The sequence below is a fragment of the Eublepharis macularius genome, chromosome 18 (assembly GCF_028583425.1).
Source record: "Eublepharis macularius isolate TG4126 chromosome 18, MPM_Emac_v1.0, whole genome shotgun sequence".
Taxonomy (NCBI): domain Eukaryota; kingdom Metazoa; phylum Chordata; class Lepidosauria; order Squamata; family Eublepharidae; genus Eublepharis; species Eublepharis macularius.
Genome location: NC_072807.1, coordinates 17,880,941 through 17,904,501, shown reverse-complemented (window position 1 = coordinate 17,904,501; position 23,561 = coordinate 17,880,941). Strand labels below are relative to the sequence as shown.

Genomic DNA, 23,561 nt, shown 5'->3' with positions numbered 1-23,561 from the left:
GTTCTTCTAGGAAGGAAATAAAGGAGAGTCTCTAATCCTAACACAAGTCTTGAGGGTAAAAATAGTCAGGAGTGAGCTATTTTGATAGCCTCCAGGAGACAACGCAAGGGGGAATTCTCCGATGTGATAAATAGATTCCACTTAACAGCTACTAGAAATTGCTCTCTGGGAGTAGTTACCCATCTCTCTTGGGTGAGTCATACATTGGGGGTTGGGCTGAGACACAAAAATGCACACAAAACTTAAATGTGTCTACACCAGGGGTCAGCAACCTTTTACAGTCAGAGAGCCACACGACGACGCCACTTTCAAAGCAAGAGGTCTGTAACCAGCCAGTATGAGCAAGACCATTTGCCTAAATAAAACTATGTTATTTAACATGCCTGGTTATTGCTGTCGATTATTAATCCATAAAAATAGTTTCAGGTGGGTGGCCGTGTTGGTCAGGATTCCATTCCTAAGGGAGCTCTGACTCTCAAAAGCTATACCCTGGAAATCTAGATCCAGAGGAGTTAGCCGTGTTAGTCTGTAGTAGAAAAATAGTAAAGAGTCCAGTAGCACCTTTAAGAATAACCAACTTACTTGTAGCATAAGCTTTCGAGAGCCACACAGATGCATCTGACGAAGAGAGCTGTGCTCTTGAAAGCTTATGCTACAAATAAGTTGGTTAGTCTTAAACGTGCTACTGGACTCTTTACTATTTTCCTGGAAATCTAGTTGGTCTTCAAAGCGCCACTGGACCCAAATCTTGCTAAACCATAAAAGTAATCCATAAAGTTTTCATAACCTAAACACTGGTTATTGCAAGTATTTTGTTAGGAAGCGGTATGCACAAGGTCTCACAATAAGTCCCAAGACCACCCAGCATAGTTGTTCTACTGCACTAGCATAAACCTGCATGTAGTTGGCATTTGGTCTTCACACAACTGTTCACCTTTACCATTTCTCTTTCTGTGGATCTTCTCTAAGAAATCTTTTTGTCTGTCTTCCATTCCCTTCCCATGCTGGTCATTCTAGTGCAAAGTAACACATACAGACGCCATGGTTTTCCTTTTAGGTGGGTAGCCATGTTAGTCTGCAGTAGAACAGCAAGATCTGAGTCCAGTGGCACCTTAGAAACCAACAAGATTTTCAGGGTGAAAGCTTTTGAGGATCAGAGCTCCCTTCTTCAGAGACAAGTAGAAATAGAGATCCTTGAGCCTTTATATCCTAGCCAAAGGTAGGCGTTACAAGAGAGGGCTTGAGAATGTAAAAGTACAAAGCAGCATAATTAGATGAGAAGGGGGTGGCAAAGGAAGATGCCAGGATGTAAAGGTGCAATGCAGCTTGATTAGAGCAGAAATGAGTATTTGCAGTGAGGTAAGAATCCTAAGTCTATATGAAAATGAATATATTAGAAATCACAACACTCAAAAAACAGTGGGAGAACATTTTAATCTTAAGTCCATATCAGCAGCAAAGATAGTACTTCAAAACCTCACTGTGTCCAACAGGAGAGATATAGCACTTGTCTCAGATGAGCCCCAAACTCATCCCCCAATGTAACCCCCACACACACAAACACACACGCACAGAGGAAGGCGCTCACTGAGTCTCAGCTTGATGCTTTCTACAATCTCAGTTTAGCCTGGAAGATGGCTTCTTATCTCAACACAGCCGACTTGCCCACCTGGATCCATGCTAAGATAACATCAAAACGTGACTATTGTAATGCACTATACATTGGTCTCCCATCTAAGTTAACTAGGAGGCTCCAATAGGTGCAAAATGCTGCAGCTCAACTATTAGCAGGAGCGAGCAGAAGCTTGAACATCACTCCCATTCTACAGTCACTCCACTGGCTACCTATCAGTTTCCATGCTCAGTTCAAGGTATTGGTTATTACGTACAAAGCTCTTCATGGCCTTGGTCCGACATACCTACGGGACCACCTCCCTCCCTATATTCCTCCATGGCAGCTTTGCTCATCTGAACAAGGTCTCTTGCAAAATTAACAGCAGCCCGTACACGGACTTTCTCTGTGGTGGCCCCTACCCTATGGAATGGCCGGCCTGAGGAGGTCAGGAGAGCTCCCACGCTCTTGGCTTTCTGCAAACAGTGCAAAACTGAATTATTCAAAAAAGCTTTTTATTCAGATAGGAGGGCGCGGTATTGTAGGGAGGGGATCTCAAATGCTTCACTAATGAATTAGGAACCATAGACTTGACCATTATGTTGCCTTACGTATCTGTTGCTTTAAATATGTACTCCTATATACTACTTCCACTTCATGTTGTCTAATGTCAGTCTTAGAATTGATTATGTTGTTTCAGCAATTCTTCAACCTCATATTGGATCCCTGCAAATGCAATGTCTTTGTAAAGATGTATTCATTTACCCAATACCATTGTTTATGGAAATGTCCTTGATACTGATTGTACTAATCTCACACTCTGGGCCAAGCTACACATGACGAATGACACTTGAACAGCAAGTGTATTTCTCCCTGTTCACTTGCCCTCCACTCAATCCACTTGCCGTTCAAGTGTCATTCATCACTTGTAGCTTGGCCCACAGTGAGAAAGGCAGACTATAAACGACATAAATAAATGATGCTCTGCTCTCACCTTGCTTCCTACCAACTAGCATTCTCAAGAACAGGACAATTCTGCCTGCAGTAGTGGGGACTGATATATCACCCCCGTTATATCTCTTTATAGATTACTTGTTCTCAGGTTTCCCTATCTTCAAGGGACGCTGCTCATTTCCTCTCTTTCCAGTTGGAAAATGGGCCCATATTAGTTAAATGTGTAAAAAAAAACTCACAGGGGGTGCTCTTGCAGAGGACATTTTTACATGCAGAGAACAAACCTTTCAAAATGGAATACTGAAGCACAGTTCCAACTTTATTGTAGCATAAGCTTTCGAGAATCACAATTCTCTTCGTCAGATGCTGTGATTCTCGAAAGCTTATGCTACAATAAAGTTGGTTAGTCTTAAAGGTGCTACCGGACTCTTTTTGATTTTGCTACTACAGACTAACACGGCTAACTCCTCTGCATCTAGTTCCAAGTTTAGCTCAGGAAGAAAATACAAAACAGCCCTCTCATTTATTGGAAGATTTTTCAGACAGGTTAATTTCACAATAGCGACAACCGTCACCTCCTAATGCTTTCCACGATGTGGCAAATTCTTTGTGAAGTTTGTTTGCTAAGTAATATTTCAAACAGGAAAGCCATTTCCTTCCAAGAGCCAGTCACTATGGAAAACAACGTATCCTAGGCCCTTGTTTGGAAACCACTCCTCCACGAAGAACCGGGAAGGCAGCAGTTGTTACCACTTCCTGAGAGGGAAAGAAAATTCAACATCACACACACACACACACACACACACACACACACACACACATATATAACAACTCCTTCCCCTGTCTACAAAAAGGAACTGAGTATTTCATGAAGAGGAAAATAATATTAACAGAAAATTGTCATTGCATATATTTTAGAAACAATTCTTTAAAAAAAATATATGTAGCTCCATGGCATGTCCAGGTAACTACAGATTAAGGTTTGGTTTGCACATGCAGGAGCAAGAAAAGAAGTTGAATGGACCATGCCATTTCAAACTCTTGGCTTTCAATGATCTTTTGCATAATAAAAATTCCAAGAGAACGACATAAATCTTTCAAAAAGAGTCCAGTAGCACCTTTAAGACTAACCAATTTTATTGTAGCATAAGCTTTGGAGAATCAAGTTCTCTTCGTCAGATGCTTGGTACAGAAACTGGTCTTCTCTCTCCTCCCCTCCTCCCCCCTCCTCTTCTATATTTGACCAGTTTCTGTACCATGCATCTGACACAGGGCCAAGCTACACATGACGAATGACACTTGAACAGCAAGTGTATTTCTCCCTGTTCACTTGCCCTCCACTCAATCCACTTGCCATTCAAGTGTCATTCGTCACTTGTAGCTTGGCCCTAAGAGAACTTGATTCTCGAAAGCTTATGCTACAATAAAATTAGTTAGTCTTAAAGGTGCTACTGGACTCTTTTTGATTTTGCTACCACAGACTAACACGGCTAACTCCTCTGCATCTATAAATCTTTCAAAGACTTTTGGACTTTTGGGACTCTCTATGGGTATTTATGAATGTACTCTTTGAGAATCTGGGACCTTACAGTGTTGTATTTTGTATAGATGTGTATCGTATTTATTGTATTTAGGAAGTAGTACTATTTATTCACTGGGAGCACCTTGCATTTTAAAAAGAAATAATTAATTAAAATTATAAAATTATATATTTGATTGTTGATGCTGGTTTCTCAAGTAGGATTTATATCTTGGTAATTTTACTCAAGGGAGTCCTTTTATTTTGATGTTATAAAAATCCCATGCAAACAGAAAATATCTATAAAAATTTCTATCTCCTCCAGGGTTTGCCAACTCCAAGCTGGGAAATTTCTGGAGATGTGGAGAGGACAGAATTTTGGGTAGGGAGGGCGCTCGGGTGGGGATGCGATGCAACAGAATCCACCCGCTGAAAATTCAATTTCCTTCAGGGAAACTGATCTCAGGACAGATTAATTGTGATCCTGGGAGATCTCCAGGCCCCAGCTGGAGGTTGATCACCATATCTTGACCCTTATATTTGTCAGTACAAGCAGCAAATCTTGAAAATTCTGTATCCTGAAAGGGGGGGGGGCGGAGATACAACTGGCTGTTAAACTCCCAGCTCATACCGCCTTAAGATGATATGGAAATAAGAAGCGTAATTTTCTCTTCTCTACTTTCCACATGTGTTTTGTTTAAGGATCAAAGGGTCGGAAGGAATACTTCCAACCCTTTGAGAGAAGAGTTGTAAAGAGAGGCAGGATTCAAAACGATTCTGCCGTAAGCCCCTTGAAGACTAAACTCACGTAAATGGGAGTGCTACGTTAAAAACAATGCAAAAACTTGGCAAATGCTACGGCCATCTTGATAACTCGTTGGCTTTCCTCGGCCTAGCTCAAATGACACCTGGGAAGGGCTGCTGTGCTTTCATTTTCTCTCCCTCCACCCGCTCCCCAGCCCCAAAAAGTTTTCAAAAGACAACCAAAATAAGCCGAGGAGAGAACTGCCTCAACCAGGTATAGGGAGAAAGGCCAGTTTGCCTGCAGGTCCCAACTCCGTGCCCCTACAGCCTTCTATCAACATCGCAAATGCTGACAGATCTGTCAGTTGTACCCATTCAACAGTATGCACAATCAGATCCGCTGTAAGTTTGAAGTTCAGGGTGTACATGTCTGTGTGTGTTTAAAGGAAACAAAATGGCTAGCTTTGTTGCACAACTGCTTCAGCGCAGTATAAGTCAATGCAGATAGAGAAGGAACCCAAAATAGGGTGGAAGAAACTCTGTCTGTCACCTATCTTTAGGGTTGCTAGGTCCCCTTACCCTCCCACTGAGAGAGGGGGAGACCCGGCACTTACCTCTTGCCTTTCATGTGCTTGGTTTCCAGGAAATGACATCATCATATCAGCTGTGAGAGCGCTCCTGTGCTCCACGCAGGGCCGATTCTTTGAGAAGTGGCCCCAAATGAAGTGTGGGAGCACTCCTGTGGCTGAGGAGATGATGTCACTTCTGGAAGTGATATTGTTGCATCCATTGGGAGTGCAGACGCCACACATGGTCCTGGGGTGTCTGCCAGTGGTGGACGTTCTCTGAGAGGCCCAAAACCTACCACCAGAAGATTGCTCGCCACCAGCGGTCACCTGGGATACCTACTCATCCTAGGAGGAGGAAACGCACAACTGCAGAAGTCTGTCTCATTTCCATCTGTGGTAAGCCGCAGGGTATGAAATTAAGGAACGGGGAAGACCAGAAGCCAAGGGCCTGGGAGATTACACTCTCAGCCCAACCTACCTCATAGGGTTGTTGTAAGGATAAAATAGAGGCGTCTAGAACAACGTAAGTCGCTTTGGGTCCCCGCTGGGGAGAAAGGTAGAATATGAAGAAAATAAATGTGTGATATGCTACAACTTCATACAGGCAGGGACTTCAAGATCCTCAGCTTTTGTGCTGTAAAAAAAGAAGTTTCGAGACCCCCGGCTTGTGACAATGGGCTTTTCCGCACTGAGTTTTGCTCCTGCTTGGCTTTTGAACTGCACTCCTCCCCGCCCCCACTCACATTATCATTTGCCGGTTATTGTTTGTCTGGTTCAGAAGTATTCTTTGAAAGGCTGGAGGTAGCAACCCTTGGCTGCACCCCCAGTTCCTCCAGGTCTGAAAGGAAAACCACTTGCCGCCACTTGCTCCAAAGCCACACCATTTCAATTCATTCCATGTCCTCCGTCTGCCAAATGGTAGGAGGGCGGAGAGAATCTTAACTTCCTCCTCTACATTCCATTATGAAATTGCAAGAGGCGTCGAAGCATTCCCGAAGCGACAAACCTTACGCAACCCACACTATGCCTTGGCCCTGATACCACCAAAGAAACCAGGGCCTGACTGAGAAAACTCGTTCCCCCAGGCTGTCCTATGTTAGGACAGTGGGGCAACTCTCTACAGGAAGCTGGTTTGGGGTACCAAGAAAGGGCAGCAAATTCTGGATTATTTTTATTATATTGCTTCTCTCAGACTGAAATGCTGCCTTCGGTACTGCTGAGCTATCACTACATTGGGGGATAGAGGTGTACAACATCGGGCCTTGTGATTGCCCAAGCCTGGTGGACGTTCAATGGAGCAGGACCTCATGAACTTTAGGCTCCCCCACAACTGCTAAGTTTGGGCTGTGACTCAAAAGAGGGGCCAAAGAATCTACAGGCATGAACCTGATGTCCCGATATGGTCCAAATGAAATCACCTTCTAACACTTCAAAACGATCACTTATCAGTCCTGAGCTCACCACCTTTCTGCTTAGCTTTGCATCTTCTCCAGGAACTTATCAAAGCAGAGAGTCTACTAAGCCCCCCACCCCACCCTAAATGCATAGTTAACTTGCGGAACTCAGGGCCAAGCTACAGGTGATGAATGACACTTGAACAGCAAGTGGATTGAGTGGAGGGCAAGTGAACAGGGAGGAATACACTTGCTGTTCAAGTGTCATTCGTCACTTGTAGCTTGGCCCTCAGTGTCGCAGCATGTGGAGATGGCTGTCAGCTTGGGAGGCATTAAAAGAGTAGGCAGATTCATGGAGGATGGGGCTATTACTGGCTACTGGTCATGACGGATTGGCTATCTACTTCCTCCAGTACCAGAGGCAGTATGCCTCTTTAGATCAGTTGCTGAGAAGCAGAGATGGGAGCTTGATATTCCAGCCCCCCCGCTTGTGAGCTTCCTAGAGGCAGCTGGTTGGCCAGTGTGTGGACAGAACGCTGGACTAGATGGGCCTTTAGTCTTACACAGCGTGGCTATGTTCACAATAGTAAAGAGTCCAGTAGCACCTTTAAGACTAACCAACTTTATGGCAGCATAAGCTTTCGAGAACCACAGCTCTCTTCGTCAGATGAAGAGAGCTGTGGTTCTGACAAAGAGAGCTGTAGTTCTCGAAAGCTTATGCTACCATAAAGTTGGTTAGTCTTAAAGATGCTACTGGACTCTTTATTATTTTGCAACTACTAACACGGCTAACTCCTCTGGATTTATGTTCTCGGAGGAGCAGCTGTGGCTCAGGAGTAGCACATTTGCACTGCATGCAAAAGCCTTAAGCCCCAACATGCACAGGTAAAGGATCATGTGGACTAGCTGTTGGCTTTTTCCTTCTCCAGACCATGGAAGCTTCTGCTAGTTGGAGCAGGCAATACTCAGCTAGATGGGCTAGTGGTTGGACTCAGAAGGCAGACGCTTATGTTAAATAGAAGCCACCACCTCCCCTCTGTAATCATCAATATCAGGATTCCTAGTTCGATTCCCATATATCTGAAAATTTCAGTTTTTGCTCACAAAAGCGCATATGGAAATAAATTGTTGTTAGAAGAAAAACCCTCTGGCACCTTGAAGGCTATATTACAATCACACACTAACACTTCTTGTGTTCACTTGAAAATAATCCTGGTAATTCAACAGAATTTATTTCCAAGAGGGTTTACGGAGCTGTACATGGAGCAGAATCGCACAGTGCGGCTTTTCTTCAGCTATACTTTATCAGACTAGAGGAGAGGAGCATTGGGTTTGAAGGGACCCTTGTGCAGAACAAATGAACTACCCATTCATGCACACAAGAACCACCACACCAGAGCATCCCAGCAACAACTTCCCTTTTTCTGATGTGCTACATTTCTATGTTTCAGGTGTTTCCTTAACATGCTAGCTTTCTACCTGTATTTACCCAAAGTCCATCTTTTTTTCAACAGAGCCTATTTCCAAGTGTGTTTAGGACAGACAACTAGTGTGGTGTATTGGTTAGACGGTCGGACTAGGATATGGAAGACCCAGGTTCGAATCCCCAGCCTTGCCATGGAAAATGCCTGGGTAACCTTGGGCCAATCACACGCTCACACCCTAACCTACCTCACAGGGATGTTGTGAGGATATATGGAGAAAAGGAGAACAGAATAAGCTACTTTGGGCCCCAATGCAGGAGAAAGTCAGAATATAAGTGAATAAATAAATACAAACAAAAATCTACTGCTATCCCAGGCTTGCAAATTTCCACTTACATTTGGCAAATAAAGATCTCCTTCAGCAAGAAAAGCTTATCACCCACCAGAGAGTTAGCATCTCCTCTTTCCCCAGCCAGTGAGGGGTGACATGTGGGCAAACAGGCCAGCTGAAACAGCTGAGGGCTAGCGTCTTGTGTGGACTCAAAGCAGGGCTGATCGGTCTTCCAAATTACTGGCCCTCCAAAATATCAAAGGCAAACTTGGAGGCTAACATTTGGAGCCCTGCATTTCACTACCACCCTGCCAGGACCCCAGGCCATCCCCTTGAAAGCATGAAAGCAAGTGTAGTCAAATAACTATATGCCACCCGACGCTAACAAAATCTGCTTTTGCCTATCCATAAATCCCTGAAGTTTTATTTGCATACACATTGCAACTTAGTTCAAAAAGAATTGTTAACCAGCTCACTTTATAAATGCACATGTTGCTAGGGCTCCCCGACATTTAGAACATCTCAAAAAATAAAAGATGAAAAAGATTTTTTTTAAAAAAAATCACAGTATAGTTATAATCAACTGGGTAACAGGAAAAGAAGATCACACGACAGGAAGTGAATTTGACCTCAAAGAAGTTTTACAATGCAATCCTAAACAGAGTTATAGCCAGAAAGGAACAAGCTTAGAAGGGTGTAACACTGTTTAGGATTGCACTGTTCCTCTGCCGTGTGTCTCTTGGGGACTTTTTACACATTAGACAGCACAATAAGCATACATTCTGCAGCTCCCTAACCAGGTCTCAATTTTTTACTGTTTTTAAGTGACTCTTGCTGGTTTTGTATTGTTTTGATTGTTTTGTTGTGTTATAAAGCCACCTCTGAAGACTTGTAGAGCCAGTTTGGTGTAGTAGTTAAGAGCGGCAGGACTCTAATCTGGAGAGGCGGGTTTGATTCCCCACTGAAGCCAGCTGGGTGACCTTGGGTCAGTCACAGCTCTTTCAGAGCTCTCTCAGCCCCACCCACCTCACAGGGATAATAATAGCACGCTTTGTAGACCACTCTGAGTGCAGCATTAAGTTATTCTGAAGGGCGGTACATAAATCGAATGTTGTTGTTGTTAGTTGAAAAATGGAATATAAATTAACTAGACACAGAAATTTGCCGGCCTTACCCTCCAACATTTCACTGCTGAAAACAGGGCCATTCATGTAATACTCCAGAACTCATAACCATGTTTATAGCTAGAATTCCCCCTGTACCATCCCATATTGCTAAAGGCTCCATTGTGCCTTCCTGCAGCCTAACTTTCTTTGCTTTGCATTGATTTAAAAGCCTGGCAAAGGATGGTTTTTTACTTGTGGCTAGAGAAAGACTTGAGAAACATAATTCCCCTACGAAAGCCGGAGTAGAACATGAAATGGGTCGTTCGACATCGCATGGTGCTTTACTGTTCATGCTCTTGTATTAAAATGCACAAGCAGTAGAGAGAAGAGTCACCCACCCACCCATATGCTTCACTTCTATGGACCCTGGGGGGAAAGCAACGTATTGAAGCATGGCGACACTAGTGTGGTGTAGTAGTTAAGAGTATTGGACTAGACTGGGACACCCAGGTTCAAATCCCACCTCTGCCATGGAAGCTTGCTGAGAGCTAAGCTACAAGTGACACCTGACACAGGTTGGACACTTGTCAGCTTCCCTCAAGTTTTGATGGGAAATGTAGGCATCCTGGTCTTGCAGCTGTAATGGAGAGCCAAGCTGTAAAACCAGGACGCCTACATTTCCCATCAAAACTTGAGGGACGCTGACAAGTGTCCAACCTGTGTAAGGCGTCACTTTGACGCCTTTTGACTGTATGTCTCTATAGCAATTTGCACTCTTATGCACTTTATTCCTTGTCACAATTGAATTGAAATACATTTATATTTCTTCATTGGTTAGCCCTTTTATTTTGCTTTCTGGCTTACTCTCTTGGGGGCTGCTCCGCTTTGTCTGTTGTATTGTGAGTGCGTATGCATTGGCAACAGTAACAGAAGGAACGCGGAGAAGCCTTGCTGTGCAGACACTGCCTAGTACGGCTCACTGGACAGCATCCTGACCCACACCTGTCTCCTTCCATGCAGCAATTCCATCCCATTTCACAGCCTGCACTGGTGTTCCTGCTGATCATGGTTCTTTCCAGCCCACCATGGCTGAGAACTTAGAGCGGGACCACAAGTGACAAATGACACAGGTTGGACACTTGTCAGCTTCCCTCAAGTATTGATGGGAAATGTAGGCAGCTTGGCGGAATGTTGGACAAGTGACAGTTGAAAAGTCCATTGGACAGCAGTCAGAGAGCCAAGCTGCAAGACCAGGATGCCTACATTTCCCATCAAAACTTGAGGGAAGCTGACAAGTGTCCAACCTGTGTCAGGCGTCACTTGTGGTCCCGCTCTTAGTTTGCAAACAGGGGCCTGAGCTAACCAAGATTTAACAATCGCACTGGTGCAAAAACAACACTGTTTATTTGTTTACTTCATCTATAACCTGCCTTTCTCTCCACTGGGGACCCAAAGCAGTTTACATCATTTCTCTCTCCTCTGTTTAATCCTCACAGCAACCCTGTGAGGTTGAACATGTTACGAGAATACGATTGGCCCGAGGTCCCCCCAGCAAGCTTCTATGGCAGGCTGGGGATTCAAACCTCTGCCACTCTAACCACAATACTATAGTGGTTCACTGTGCCGTGGTGTGCTCCAAAAATGGAAATGCAAGGGGAGGGATTTTTGTACATGGGGCAGGAAAAAAATGCCCATGGTGATTGGGGAAGTTCTCTGCATATGGCCTTGGAATGGAAACAGAGGACAAATATACTGCCCACGGTACCCTCCCCCCTGAGGCCTAAACCACATAGATTATGAAAATAACTCCAAAAGCCAAGTCAAACAAGCATTTGTTTAAGGCAGCATTCACATGCCTGTCCTTGAAATCAAACATAGCCCCACTTAACATTTAAAGATTAGGTTGCTTTAACCATTTGACAACTCTTCAAAATAACAGTGTCTTGAGACAGCATTGTGTAGTGGTTAGAGTGGCCTTTGAACCCTGGGCTCCCATGGAAGCTTGCTGAGTGACCTTGGGCCTGTCACTCTCTCTAAGCTTGACCTACCTCACAGGGTTGTTGCTCGGGTTGCCAGCCTCCAGGTAGTGGCTGGAGATCTCCCAGAATTACAACTAGTCTCCAGGCCACAGAGATTAGTTCACCTGGAGAAAATGGCTAATTTGGGGGGGGGGCTCTATGGAAATATGCCATGCCAAGGTCTTTTCCCTCCCCAAACTCCACTTTCTCCAGGTTTCACCCCCCAGATCTCCAGGAATTTCCCAACTGGCAACTGGCAACCCTAGTTGTTGCTGTGATTATAAAAACAGAGGTGGGGAGAATGCTGTTGCTGTTGTAAGCTGCTTTAGGGCCCAACAGGGAGAAATGCAGGGGGTGAATATCTAAATTAATAAAGTGATATTTGAGACCCACTGTTTTGCTGCTCCTAGACCTAACACACGCACGTACAACCCCCCCCCCAACACACACACACGACTTTCTCTTCTTGCGTTTTAGTCCAAGATGCAAAAACAAGAAAAAAAGCATTTTTCCAAGGCTAATAAGCATTTTCTTCCTTGCAAGCCAGCAGAGCCTACCAAAATCCCTTGTCTGATATACATTTGTGAAAACTAAGCAAAAACACGTACAAACAAAAAGTGTGCTGCCAATCGAAGCTGGAAGGAAAACCTGGCATCAACTGGTACAATCCTGAGATGAAGAGTGGGAGAATTTCCATCCCCTTCGCTGTGTTGTTTCCTCACCCATACAAGCCTATCTGATCTCAAAGAGGATATTGCAAAGAGATTGCTTAAAGCAAGTTCAGAGATTGCACAGGCCTTCTTCAGAATGAAAACAGAGGCCTGCTTTGGACTGTCTTCCAACAATGGATTAGGGGCAAATAATGTCACTTCCCTGCCTGCAGCTAAGGGCCAGGCAAGCCGAGGAAATCAAATCATGAAACCGCAAGTCGAACAAAACATGGATCATGTTAGAGTTTTTGCCAGACGTCTACTGAAACTCTAAAGGCTCTGACCCAATTTCAAGATGAAAGGTACTGAACTTATTTCACTTTAAACAAAACACGCACAAACACACACTCTTGCTCCCAGAAACAGGGGAAACAGATTGATGGAAGACGAAAAGACTCTCCCAGCTGGTCCAGAGCGCAGCTGTGGCCAAAAAAAAAAAAAAGACAAACCCCCTGCTAGGGATTATAAGGAAAGGACTGAAAATAAAATAGCCAGTTTTCTAAAATAGGAACATGGAGCTGGAAGGGTTCCCAAGGGTCATCTAGTCCAACTCCCTGCACAAAGCAGGAAACTCACAGTTACCTCCCCCCCCCCCCCGCCACTTCTCCAGTGACCCCTATTCTGTGCCCAGAGGAAGGAAAAAAATCTCCAGGATCCCTAGCCGATAAGGCCTGGAGGGGAATTCCTTCCTGACCCCAAAGCATTGATTGGCATTATCCTGAGCATATTATATCTGCTCATCCCTTCCTGCCCTCTCTCTTGCAATCTGCCTAAATTCATACTGAGTCATGCACTCTTGCTGGAATACTGTATGCGGTTCTGATTGCAGCATCTCCAAAAAAAAAAAAAAAATGCAGCACTGGGGAAAGCACACAAAAGGGCAACAAAGGGGATTAAGGGGTTGGAACGCCTTTCCTAAAAAGGAAAGATTGAAATATTGTGGGGGGTGGGGGGTTCAGTTTAGAGAAAAGATGACTGGGTTGCATGATAAGAGGTTTATACATTTATGCATGGAATGGAGACAGCAGATGAGAACATTTTTTTTTCTCCCTCTTCCATATAATAGTAGCATTCAGGGGCATCCAAACACAGACAAGCAACAGATTTGGGACAGATAAAAGGGATTACTCAATGAGTAATTTATAGTGCAATCCTAACCAGTGACACCAGTCTAAGCCTATTGATTCCAATGAGCTTAGACTAGAATAACTCTATTTAGGATTGCACTGTAAACTGTGGGATTTACTGCCAATGAATGTAGCAATGGCCATCAGCAAGGATAGCTTTAAAGGAGGAATCAGACAGATTCATGAAGAGGGCTATCCAAATCTAGAGAGCCAGTTTGGGGAAGTGGTTAAGAGCAGCAGGACTCTAATCTGGAGAGCCGGGTTTGATTCCCCACTCCTCTGCTTGAAGCCATCTGGGTGACCTTGGGTCAGTCACAGCTCTCTCAGAGCTCTCTCAGGGTGACTGTCATGAGGCTAATAATAACACACTTTGTAAACTGCTCTGAGTGGCGTTAAGTTATCCTGAAGGGCGATATATTATTATCATCATTATCATTATAAATGTTGTTGTTGTTAGAGGCAGTATGTCTTGAATACCAGTGTCGGGAGCTGTGATTTGGAGCGGAACATTTTCCAGTGCTATATTTTTCCATGGAAAAATTTCCACCCGATGTATGCAAATACAGGTGTCGGTGCTATTGCACTGCAAATAAATCATGTTAGATGAGCCAGGGTGGGATATGAAGCACGGACAAACTCCCGCGTCTGTACATGTCCCTGGCATGTACGTGTTGTCTTTGCTTCTGCTAACATTATTTAAATACCTAAAATGGTTTATTTGAATTGGAAAAATTTCCGGTTCAGATTTTTCTGGAAACCCCCCTTCGCCGGCTAGGAGGCAACATCAGGAGAAAGTCCTGACCTCTAAGCCTCGACCACAACCAGCGCCCTTTAGTCCCTGAGGAAGACCTGGTGAAATGCTCTCCCTGCGGAGATCCAGGCCCTGCGGGATCTGTTGCCGTTCCACCGGAACTGTAAAAGGGAGATGTTCCGCAAGGTCTATGGCTGCAGCTAAGGCACGGCAAATTGTCCTGCTGGCTTCTCTTGCTCTGGTTCTGTTCTGTTTTCTGCTGTTTAGATCTTGGCAGATCCTTATCTACTTGTCTAGCCCCACAATGCTTCGAGTATCTTATCTGATTTGTATTTTAGATGCCATAATCTAGATTGAAACTAGGGATCCCCCGGGGGGGGGCACACCTTCCCGACGGGCTCCCCTGTGGTGCTGTGCACTCCCGTGCACAGCAGCCACTGGGATCGGGCCCGTTTGGCCCGGATTGGGGCCGCTGCGGAGCACGGGAGTGCTCCTGCGCTCCGCAGCACCTCAAAAATGGGCCCATTTCAGCACGGATTGGGCCTGTTTTGAGCCCCTGTGGAGCCTGGACATGCTCCAAGGGGCTGCGCACCGGCGCACGCTTCACACGCATGCACCCCTCTCCCCCAAGGTAAGTGCCAGGCCTCTATCCTGCACCCAGAGGTTGAGGGGGCCTGGCAACCTTAATTGATACTGTTAACTTCCATTTTATATTGTATATTTATTGATTCTCGATTTTCTTCTCTCTATATCTTTGTATGTATTTTATCATTGTTGTAAGCCGCCTTGAGCCTGCTTGCAGAGAGGGCAGGCTAAAAATTGAATAAACTAAAATAACTAACTAAACTGTTATAATTGGCCCTCAAGGGTTGGTCACTGTTGGAATCAAGATTAGGGTCGCCAGCCTCCAGGTAGTGGCTGGAGACCTCCCGAAATTACAACTGGTCTCCAGGCCACAGAGATCAGTTCACCTGGAGAAAATGGCTACTTTCGGGGGTGGGCTCTATGGAATTATGACATACCAGGGTCCTTTCCCTCTCCAAACCCCACTTTCTCCAGGTTTCTCCAGGTTTCATCCCCCAGATCTCTAGGAATTTCCCAACTTGGAACTGGCAACCCTAATCAAGATGCTGAACTAGGCAGATCTGATCCAGCCAGGCACCTCTTATTCTCTTATGTTTGGGACTCTACCCAGGGCTTTTTTTCTGGGAAAAGAGGTGGTGAAACTCAATGAGTTGCCCTCGGAGAAAATGGTCACATGGCCAGTGGCCCCACCCCCTGATCTCCAGACAGAGGGGAGTTTAGATTGCCCTCCGCACCACTCAGCTGAGCGGCGTGGAGGGCAATCTCAACTCCCCTGTCTGGAGATCAGGGGGTGGGGCCACTGGCCATGTGACCATTTTCAAGAGGTTCCGGAACTCCGTTCCACCGTGTTCCTGCTGAAAAAAAGCCCTGACTCTACCAAACCTCCCACTTAGATGCCGGATGAGAAGCGACTAAAATTCTTTCCTTTGCCCAGCTATTAAAATGTGCAGAACCTCCCTCATATCTGATGATCATTTGCATGCAATAAATATCAAGTTTGAGGGCAAGTGATTTTCAAATATTGAGGGGGGATGAAGGACACTGTGCAAATGAAACGAGCTAGACCTGGTCCAAGCAGCCTGAACCTAAGTCTGTTTGATGGCAGAACTGGTCTCTCTAGACACCATTCATTAGTCTAAATAACTGGGCGATTTAATGAGGCCACGGTTGTTTGCAAGAAGATCTCCCCCAGAGGAGACACAGGAAGGAACGTACACACACCATTACCGCTAGGGACCTACACGTTACAAAATTCTCTGCTGGAGCCCATCAGCCACTTGATTTTTTTCTTGCAAGAAGCAAAAAACAGGTATAAGCTGAACTAATTTCAGGGCTACAGAACTAGCCAGCGTGATGTGGTGGTCAGGGCTGGATCGAGGGGGGACAGGGGGGTAGTCTGCCCCCAGTGCCGCCAGGGAGGGGGCGCCAGGAGCAGCTGCCAGCTGCCAGGAGTGTGCAGGCGGCAGCGCAGGCAGCCTCCCAGCCCCCCGCACTGCCTTTCGCCTGCCCCGCAGGACAGGGGGCAGCCGCCTTGCTGTGTGCCCCCTGTCATGTAGGGCAGGCAAAAGGCAGCACAGGGGGCTGCGAGGCTGCCCACGCCATTTGCCTGCCCTGCAAGACAGGGGGCAGCTGGCCACCCCCTGTCCTGCGTGGAGGCGAATGGCGCAGGCAGCTTCCCAGCTCTGCACACTGCCTCCACCAGTGCACCACACGGGTGGCATGCTCCACCCTGCGTGATGATGTCACAGAAGTGACGTCATCACGCAGCGCCAGGAGCGTGCGCGCTGTGCTGCATGTGCGCGCGAGGGGTCAGACTAGGGTTGCTCTGGGCACCAGCAATTCTAGATCCAGCCCTGGTGGTGGTTAGAGTGTCGAATCTGGGAGAGCCGGATTTGATTCTCCACTCTACCATGGAAGTTTGGGCTGAACGCTCAGCCTAACCTACCTCGTAGGGTTGTTGTAAGGATAACAGAGAAAGAGAGGAGAACAATGTAAGCCACTTTTTGGTTTCTCACTGAAGAGAAAGTCAAGGTATAAATGAATCTCTCAAATATCTCAAAATCCTTGTTGAGAAGGTAACTACGCATCAAGATCGGGCATCAGTAACCAACACTTTAACATCACAACCTGCATTTGCAAGTCAGAGAGCAAGCCTAAGCAGGTCTCCTCAGAAGTAAATGGGGGGGGGGTTCTCCCAGGAAAATGCCGGTCAGATTGCAGCCTCACCGTGCAGTGCAAAACAGCAGCCCCCCTTCTAAGCCCGCTGACCTTGACGGCCTTCAGAGGGTATAACTGCACTTAAGACGGGCGCTGTAAATTTTCTGCTCTCATTTCCTCTGCAATGATGTAACCGAAGGAGGAATGCACCTTTCCCCAAGCACTATAGACTAGACTACTATGTACTGCCAGTTGTTTCTGCCTTGTTTAATGTGTCAGGTTTAGAACGGCGTGTGCTCTGTTCCAGCATTATTTCATCACTGTATCAGATGTCTGCATCGTCTCAAATCTCTGCAAATTTGCATCCGCATATCCTATGCATTGTTAATCGAATATCCCTGCTGTTGATGGTTATTGACTTACCCAGCGCGATTCACCTTGCGTCTTAGTGAGAAAGGCAGACTATAAATAACATAAACAAACATATAACGTAAAATGATGCATTTCCAATTAAGACAGTGGGCCGCAGTTTGCATTCCAGGAGGAGATACTGGAGAAGGGACACACTAAGGGTGCAAATAAAGAAAGGCGAGATGCTAAACGGCTTTGCCACTGTGTACTGTGGGATGAAGGAGAGTTGCACAAGAGCACATTCAAGTATCCTACCATCCCAAGCTTGGGATTAAGCTGGCACCTCCCCATCACAGTGGTGCCACCGCTGAAATGCCAAAACAGGGTAAACAGGTCTCTCCCTGCACCTCTGTTTCAGGAGACAAGCAACAGCTTAAATCAAACCTGCCGTAACATTTGCCTCTTTTCATTCCTCCAGCACCATTCCTCTGCTATTCCAGCAAGGCTGCCACCTTTCCTCCAAGACTTCTGTAGATTTTTTAGCTGTGTGGCAGGCTGAAGTGCAACAGGTCTGGCTATCCTCAATATGGAGAAGCAACCATTTAGAAAGGAAATGTGCCAACCAAACTGGGGCATAAGTGGTCACCTTTCAATGATGCAGGGAAAGGGGCAGCCCTGGGGCCTGGAAGCTTACCCCCCCCCAAGATATTTTAGCCCCCTACCTCTACTTTCACTTTTTGTGAACAAATCTCTGGAGATGACTAGATGCCACAGAAGAGGCATATTTTACTATGGAATAGATCATGGGTACAAATGCACGCAGACTTGGACCACACATGGGTAATGTAGTGGTTAGGTTGTCACAATAGAATCTGAGAGAACCAGGTTCAAATCCCGCCTCTGCCATGGAAGCTTGCTGGGTGACCTTGGGCCAGTCACACATTCTCCGCTTAACCAACCTCGCAAGGTTGTGGTGGGAATAAAAGGAAGGAGAAGAGAACAATGTAAGCTGCTGTGGGAGAAATGCAAGGGAATAATTCAATAAAATACATGATGTGCCATGCACAGCTCCCCTCCTACGAGGATGAGGGAGGGAGATTCTGGCTCGGTGTCCACCTCTGCCAAATCTTCCCAGATGCAACCCAGGGGCTTGCATTTTGAACTCAAGCCCCACCAATGCAACTGACACATTTCCTATCGGGGAGGAGGTCAGAGCACTGCTTCTCAGCTCAGAGAACAGCTGAGAGGTGTTCTGCCCCCTTTCTCCAGCAGCTATGGCCCATAACAGACCATGCATCATCACTTTAGTGTAGTGGTTAAGAGCAGCAGGACTTTAATCTGGAGAGCCAGGTTTTGTTCCCCACTCCTCCGCTTGAAGCCAGCTGGGTGACCTTAGGTCAGTCACAACTTCTAGGAGCTCTCTCAGCCCCACTCCTCTCACAGGGTGTTTGTTGTTGTGGAGATAATAATAACATACTTTGTAAACCGCTCTGAGCGGGTGTTAAGATGTCCTGAAAGGCAGTATATAAGTCGAATGTTATCATAATGTTATCATTATCCCACTTAGGGCCAAGCTACACATGACGAATGACACTTGAACGGCAAGTGGATTGAGTGGAGGGCAAGTGAACAGGGAGAAATACACTTGCTGTTCAAGTGTCATTCGTCATGCGTAGCTTGGCCCTTAGATCCACAGCCTACATAACTGAGCCATGCGCCTTCAGCATAGATCACAAATCCCTGAATCCCGAGAACTGCTCGTGCACCAGTTTTCAGTCCTTGAGTGAGGCACGGCACACCTCGCCTAGGTATCCGTTACACCTGCCCTTGGATTCACACACCTCTCTTCAAAGTGGGAGAAGCGGCTTGTTTCAGAGTGCCACCTCTGGTGTGGACACAGCAACAAGCAGGTGAGCACGCCAAGCATATAGATGAGAAAAAACAGAGCTCATTTCTCCAGAAGCGTACCCCAGCAAGCATCCTTGTGAAAGAAGGCTGGTGGCAGAATTCTAGCCATTTGGCCCAAGTTTTTAAAAGCCACCTGTTCCCAGTGTCCCGGCACACAAAGGCCGAGGGCCTGGACGACTGATAAAATCTTGGCACTTGCTCATATGTTTTTTGAAACAATGTAATCTCTTACAATGATTTAGTACACTTTAAGCTAATGCTTTGACGTTCCACTCTCTGTCAGTACAAAGTTTCCAGGCAAACATATGAGTAGGGCAGTCACTCGGAAAATTGAGCTGTTTCGGGTCACGTTTGGGATCAATTTGGTTGTTCCTTAAAAACGGGATTTACATAGATTTTGTTCTTGGATTTTGAGTGGACCAACATGGTTGCACAGCCTTTTCAGGGCACAATCAGGGCCAAGCTACAAGTGATGAATGACACTTGCCTGGCAAGTGAACAGACTCACGTGTATTCCTCCCTGTTCACTTGCGCTCCACTTGCGCTCCACTTGATCAAGTGAATGGCAAGTGAACAGGGAGGAATACACGTGAGTCTGTTCACTTGCCAGGCAAGTGTCATTCATCACTTGTAGCTTGGCCCTCAGTCTTCTTTTATAGCTGGACCTGCCATATTTCTAGATGGGGCTTCCGAGAAATGGGTGGAGAGAATCTCACAGATTATTTCCTTGTTATTATTTATACCCCGATTTCTCCCCAACAGGAAGACAGCTTATATCATCATCCTCCATTTTATCCACAATATTCTTTCTACCCTTTCATCCTCATAAAAACCACCCTGCCAGGTAGGCTAAGACTGACTGATTGGCCCAAGATCACCCAGTCAGCTTCCATCGTAGTGACAGGATTCTAACCCAAATCCTTGTTTGATACTCTAACCGCTATACTATGCTGTCTCCCATGGCCGACAGAATTTCCTAAAGCCCTTTTCCCACATCTGGCATTCATGAGCTGTTAGAGATCATTAGCAGCCATGTCAGTCCACCAAAAAAATCCAACATGAAGAATCAAAAGCCTTCGTCCGCTAAACAAGAAGTGCTATTTTAAGTTCAGACGCGTTCACCTACTTCTAAGCTTCTTAAATAAGCAACTTACCTCTTAGTACCTTTTAAGCAGTCTGACATGCTTCAAGGCCATGGGAGATTTATTTCAGGTGGCCGTAAGCATGAAAAAGACACCTTAAGCTAGATAGAATCGTGGCCCAGAACGTCAGGGGTTGCCAGTTGGAGCATTCCCAATTTTAGGGAGCACAAATCACCGCTGGTATTTTTTTCCCCTTTAATCCAAAAGTGTCCCTGTTCTAAAAATAAGATCTCGTTCTTAAAATAAAAGCTGTCATGTCCCAGATTTAAAAGCATGTGGTGGAAAAGTCGTGAGTGCGACAATCCAGTTGTCCAGGTGGGCCGACTGTACCTATGGCCCTACCACACACACGATACACCCCACTGAGCTGAACACTGCAAGTCTCTTAGGCTATCATATCAAATTGCTCTACCAAAGGCTCACTCGTATTGCTTTGTCCAAACCACAGTTGTTTCCTGAGGATGCTCTTCAAGGCCACAAAACAGCCTTTGACCAGAACCATAAGATGCCCCCCTGCACGTGAAATCTGCAAAGGTAAAATGCTTGTGGGTTTTCATTGCCCTTGCAAAAAGCCCGCAAGTCATAGAATACACATTTCTCTCCCCTCCTTTGACCTTATCTGCATAGCAGCAAAGGCAAAAAGTGAAACACTATATGAAACGTACGCATCAACATTAAAAAGCAAAAATGAGATTTTCTCCGTGTCTGTGTATAAGCTTAGACCAGACAAAAATCCCACCAGAAACTTAAGTCTAATGCAGCCAAGAAAGAAGTTGTTACTTGAACTTGCAGTTAACACTGATTTCTGGTTTTAATCAATGTCCATTTTAATGCAATTTTCCCCAAGTTTTGGTAAATACGTATTGTATATATAATTGTATTTTACCCAATTTTTATCTTATCTAATGGTTTTTTTGTAGTTTTATGACAGCCTATGGCTATACGTACAATTAACTCTGAACTGAACTGTCCCCTTAGTTTCATACAAGTCAGAGCTCGATAGAAGGGGGGGGTGGAATCACTCTTTGCACTTCAGATTGAAATGACACAACCTTAAGATTGTCCAGGGGTTCTATGGTATCCCAAAAGCCACCCATGGCAAAGTGGACTAAAGGAACCGAACAGATAATGGAGCCCATCTCCATGCTTTCGGAAATCACCGGCTGCTGGTTTCAGCCTTGTAATAAATTCCAAATGGATGAGGAACACCTCCCGAAAGCATCTGCTGAAATTTTTTTTGTTCATCTTTAATTACCGTGAAACTGCTGTTTTATTTTGCATCATAGTAGAGCACACTAAAGCAGGCCAGGAGGTTGCAGGAGCTAGATTTCAGCCAGTTGGCAACTCAATTGCTAGCAACAGAGGGGAACAAGGTTGCCATCATTTTCGCCCTATCCTTGCTCCTGTCCCTTTCACAGCAACCCTGCAAGTAGAAATTAGACGGCAATGCTGGCATGGAGATAGCTGGGAAGCAACTCTACCTGCTGAAATTCTACATATGGGGCTGCTATCAGAGACACAGGAGCCAGGCTTAGAAAAAGCTGGCTATCTTACTGGCCAACTGCCACCTTTATAGCTCCCCCCCCCCCCAACATTGGCAGCCTCTCCACAAATTTTCCGACACAGCAGAGCTTCTAGTCCCTGAGCTGTGGGCTTTCCGCTTGCGTGCTTCTTCCCCAATCAATCCATCACCACAGCCAGCTGGTGGTTAGAAAAAGCAGAGGCTGGAGGAAGCCAGAGGCTGGCACACAGCTCGCTCGCTGGGGTTTGCAGCTCTTTCCCAAGGAAGGAAAGGCCCACAGGCCTTAAAGAGGAAGACACATTCAGTGTCAGCCTCGGATCTGGGAGGCCAGGTTCAAATCCTCACTCATCTCTCTACGCAAGACATCTTACAAGAGTAGGATCAAGTGAAAGATCTCACACTTGTTCTCCCATTGTGGATACATGCGCACCGCTAGGGAGACAGAGTACACCTGCATATAAGACCACACATAAGGTAAGTCACTTCAGCGTCCCCGTTTAAGATGTCTTGTGCAGACAGACAGTCAGCCATGGAAGCTCACTGGTGGCCTCAGGCCAGTCACACGCTCTAAGCCTAACCTACCTCACAGGGGTGTTGTGAGAGTAAACTGGAGGAAAGGAAAATCATGCAAGTTACTCTAGGTCCCCAGGGAGAAATGCAAGGCGCAAAGGAAGCAAATTAATAAAGTGACCAGGAAAGAGACACGCAAGCTAGATGCCTTCAAAGAGCAGCGCCTGAAAATTTTGCATGACCCGACAGGAGCATAACCCCCTGCTAGCAGGCAAAAGTCACAGGAGCAGGGGGACGATTCGGAAGTTGGCAACCCATCCACCCGCTCGCCTGCAGGCTTACTCGGAAGCAAGCTTCCGTGTTCCACAGACCACCACCACCCCTACACTCACACACACACACACACCCATCTTGCCCACCAGACGGCTGGACTCCCAAAGAAGCGCTCGAACGCGCGCCCTCTTCGACAAAGCCGCTCTCCGCCTGCGGGCGCTTCCAGGGGACCCCCGCGGTAGCTTTCGGGAGCGCGCCCGTCCCAGGCGGGCTTTCTCGCGGGCCGCTGAGTCAACCTGCTTCCCCAAGCCGGGACCCGCGGGCGCTTCGGAGCTTCCCAGGTTGGGCGCGCAGGGGGCTCCGAGCCGCCCCAGGCGCGCAGACGGGGCTCCCTCCTTCGCCCTCCCCGGCGAACGCGCGCGGTCTCCAGCCCTCCGAGCCGCGAGTCCCGCACGCCCGGGCGCTTCGCCGCTCCTACCTGCCGGGCGCCAGCCAGGCGCGTTGCTCCGCCATGGGAATCGCCTCCTCTTCTCCGCCGCGGCGGCTGCAGCTTCCTCCTCCGGCTGCCCGGACACCCCCCAGGGGAGGAGCTGAGCCGAGCCGAGCCGGCGTCGGGGCTGCAGCTGGAGCGCGCAGGCGAGCGCTGCGCCGGGCTGGCCGAGAGCGGGGCTAGCCACGTTCCCCCTTGGCGTGGCCCCCAAAGGCAGAAAGGGAATCGCCATTTCTGGCTGAGTCGAGTTGCGTTTCCCTCTCTTGAAGGGCGAAGCCAGTTTGGTGTAGTGATTAAGAGCGGCAGGACTGTAATCTGGAGAGCCAGGTTTGATTTCCCCACTCCTCCGCTCGAAGCCAGTTGG

At 46.6% G+C, this 23,561-nt stretch overlaps 1 protein-coding gene across 1 annotated transcript in view; it reads right to left on the bottom strand.

The window, feature by feature from the left end:
- The window catches only part of MCTP2 (multiple C2 and transmembrane domain containing 2), a 161,103-nt gene extending 137,872 nt beyond the window's left edge, over positions 1–23,231 (bottom strand). The window contains exon 1 of the mRNA XM_055002760.1: positions 23,186–23,231. The gene's annotated coding sequence lies outside the window, so the exon portion shown is untranslated. The remainder of the gene's footprint in view (positions 1–23,185) is intronic.
- Between the last annotated feature and the right edge of the window lie 330 nt (positions 23,232–23,561).